The sequence below is a fragment of the Mastomys coucha genome, chromosome X (genome assembly GCF_008632895.1).
Source record: "Mastomys coucha isolate ucsf_1 chromosome X, UCSF_Mcou_1, whole genome shotgun sequence".
NCBI classification, from domain to species: Eukaryota; Metazoa; Chordata; class Mammalia; order Rodentia; family Muridae; genus Mastomys; species Mastomys coucha.
Window position 1 is genome coordinate 156972417 of NC_045030.1, and position 3638 is coordinate 156976054.

The following is a 3638-nucleotide window of genomic DNA, read 5'->3' on the forward strand; positions in this document are numbered from 1 at the left end:
AGGAGGAGGAAGAGGAGGAGGAGGAGCAGGAGCAGGAGGACGAGGAGGAGGAGCAGAAGGAGGAGGAAAAGGAGCAGGAGGAGGAGCAGCAGGAGGAGGAGGAGGAGGAAGAGGAGGAGGAGGAGTTTGTTCTCTCCCATTTCTGTGTTCTAAAATTCTGAAAGGAACCTTTAAGACTGAATTCAAATTGTTTAGGCAGGTTCCTTCTGAAGGCTCTTGGGAGAACTGGACCCAGTATTACCTTGGCTTACGGCCATACTACTCCATTCTCTGATTCTGTCATCATGTTTCCTTTTCTTTTTAATGAGCAAGTCTTCCTCTCTGCTTCCAACTGATAAGGACCCTTATGGAACACTGGCCCCACCGAGATAATCCAGTATAATCTCTACATCTTAAAAATCTTAATTAATTCTTAATAAAAATCCTTTGTCTACAAAGTTTGTTTGTCAGGTAAAGGGATATATTCATACTGGATGTAGGGCCAGGTTTTGGATACTGTTGGATAAGAACCCTTGTGGAACATTGGCCACACTGAGATACTCCAGTATAATCTCTACATCTTAAAAATCTTAATTAATTCTTAATAAAAATCCTTTGTCTACAAAGTTTGTTTGTCATGTAAAAGGATATATTCATACTGGATGTAGGGCCAGGTTTTGGATACTGTTGGGAGCCCTTATTAAGTCCACAATATGGTATTTGATGCTCATGTCATTCATTCCTCAGTGGCAATATTAAACTTGATCACTTGGTTAAAATGGTGCCTGCTAGGATTCTCCATTGTGAAGTGATATTTAGGGTAATCAGTTCCTCTTAATTACTAGAAATGTGATTTTAATTCTATAGAGAGATAAGGAATGATGTTGATATTATATAGCCATTCTGTACTACATGTAAGAAATGCCACATTTCCTGCCAGATCCAGTTCTACAACCTGGAAATACAAAAATTATCAAGCAGTAGGCCCTGCTCCCAAGGAGTTAATCAATTTCTGTGGAAAACATTTTAAATATCCTTTAAAAAATTATCTCATTAGTCAGCATAAACAAGCATGCCCTTTAAACAATCTGGAATTTGCTTCAGTAATAAACTTCAGTTGTTTTTTGGGTTCCAAGTTATTTAAAGCTGGTGCTAAGGGCCCAGAGAGATGACTGAGTGGTAAAGAAGGTGTAATACTCTTTCAGAGGACTGGAATTCAGTTGCCAGCACCCATATCAGAAGGCTCGTACCCATCTGTAACTCTGGTTCTAGGGATCTATGCTGTCTTCTTGCCTTTTCTGGAGTTGCACCAATGAATGGGAACAAAACTATGTGTGGTGTCACAAGCTCTTAGCCTTTGTATTTGCAAGGATGAGGCAGGAGGATTAGGAACTTGAGGCTATCCTGGGCTACATAAGAAGATTATGTCACAAAATAATAAATAGATAAATAAATAAAATAATGAATGAAAGTATTATCCTTATAGTTTTTGAACTATTATTGAACATACTGTATCTCTCACTTTTATATGCTCCTTTGGATTCTCTTCTCAAATATAGGCTATATTTTCCCAGAATAACAGTTAAATATCCCAATATGTTTCTTCTAAGAAAAAATTATTTTTAATTTTGTTTGTAGCAGGTTTTAAGGAACAAATGAGCCAGGCTGTGCTTCCAAATGCTAGGTGCTCATGGAACTAATGAGAGTCCAAATCTTGCATTTTACTCTCCTCATCTAGACTGTAAAATAACACACCATGTTCTTCTTGAAGGAAGATGCTAGAGAAGGCTTACCCACAGATTTTTGTTTCTCCAAATACCAGTATGGCACTTCAAACTCAAAGTGGTTCCATGGGAACTCTCGCTCAATATAAAACTGCTGTTACTTTTCCTGCTTGAAAGAAGCTCACCTTAAATTAACTCCAAGTCATGTCTGAAATATACTTCCCATACTAGCTTTCTCAAGTCAAATACTCTTGACACTGAGCACCTAAGAAACACATGGGAATGTATCAATCACATACTACAGGATCCGTACTTCTCTATGCCCATCATATGCAGTAGAGGCATCCTATTCCAATCGTCTTTGAACTACCTGCCTTTGCTTGTGTCATTTTTAAATAATATTTTATTTAAATATGAGAATTTCATGCAGGGTATTCTGATCATATTTATCTCACCTCTTATATCCACACTCTCCACCCTCATCTCCCTATTTACCCAACATTTTTCTTTTATTAAAAAAAATTGATATATCAAGTCCAATTTGTATTGCTCAGCTCCTCTTGGGAGTGGGTGAGCTGCCCTGGAGTGTGGTTGACCTACTAGGTGTCAGACTATTAAGACAACAGATTCCCTCTCCTGGCAGCTGCCAGATGCCAATACCTCCTCAGTTCCATCTTGGAATTTTATCTGGCTCGAGTTTGTGGACATCTTGTCAAGGTGTCACCTTCCCTGTGAATGTCTAAGTATAACTACTCTGTTGTGACCAGAAGACAGTCTCCTTGAAGCTGATCATCATCTGTTGCTCTTACAATCTTTCTGCCATTCCCACTTCCTTGAAGATCCCTTAGGGAAGGGTAATATATAAAATCCATTTAATTCTGAGCAGGATACTGTTTCTTATTCTCTTCAATTGATCAGTCAAGGGTTATTCTTTTTAAAACTCTCTATGCTTCCAAGTTTTTTGCACACAAGGGGAAATAAAGAATATTATGATTTGGTTTTCTTTCTGACACCCTCTTTGTGAGATTCAAAGGAAATAAAGAATCAGAATATGAATAAACAAAAATGTATAAATTCCTAAACAATTTCAAGTGACTATGTTGTCAAGTATTATCACTTTTAAGACTTGATAATAATCTTGATTGTTTTTTAAAAGCTATTGTTTTTATTGTTTAATTAATTAATAATTTTTCAATCCTTTTTGTTTAAAGCAGGTCTCGGTACACTTTTTCTTAAGGGACAAAATGGGAGATATTTTGGATTTTGTGAAGCTTTAAGCTGACTCTGGGAAAGAGCCAAGTGATCGTAGAAAAATGAACAAGTGTGGCTGCATTCCAGGAAACTTTATTTATAAGATGACATGCTGGTCCACAGAGACTTGCTGAAATATCTACAGCCAAAATGGTGTGATAATCAGGACTTGTTTCAACATCATGTGAGAAGTGGAGAAATGCATGGGAACAAAACTCAAACAGAGTGGCTTGACAGTTCCATAAGACTGGTTGTACCTAGGGCTCATGCTCTGCTTGTGTTTCTGTATGTGCTTGAAACCTTCTATTACAAATAGGCTTTTCCAGTGTCAGAAATGTAATTCATTATGAACATGACTTATAGTGCTGTCCACAGAACTCATCTTGCAACATGGAGACCTCTGCTGAGTAGGAAGAGTGGAACTTCCACCAAAGAGTAAGCCATAAACCCACCCTTTAGGTGCTCCACCTCTGCCAATCTTGAGAATGAAGTGACATGGGCAGCATGTGATTTCATAGTGGCTGCTGAGTTGTCAGCCTGGGGAAATGCCTCATAGATGCATTGAAAATTTTCCATTTTTACTGCCTTCCTACCCAATCCTTTCCCATTTCACTCTGTGGACATTATATTTTATTTCTGAGACATGTTCTTACTATATATCACTTGGCTGGCCTTTTAGCCCAG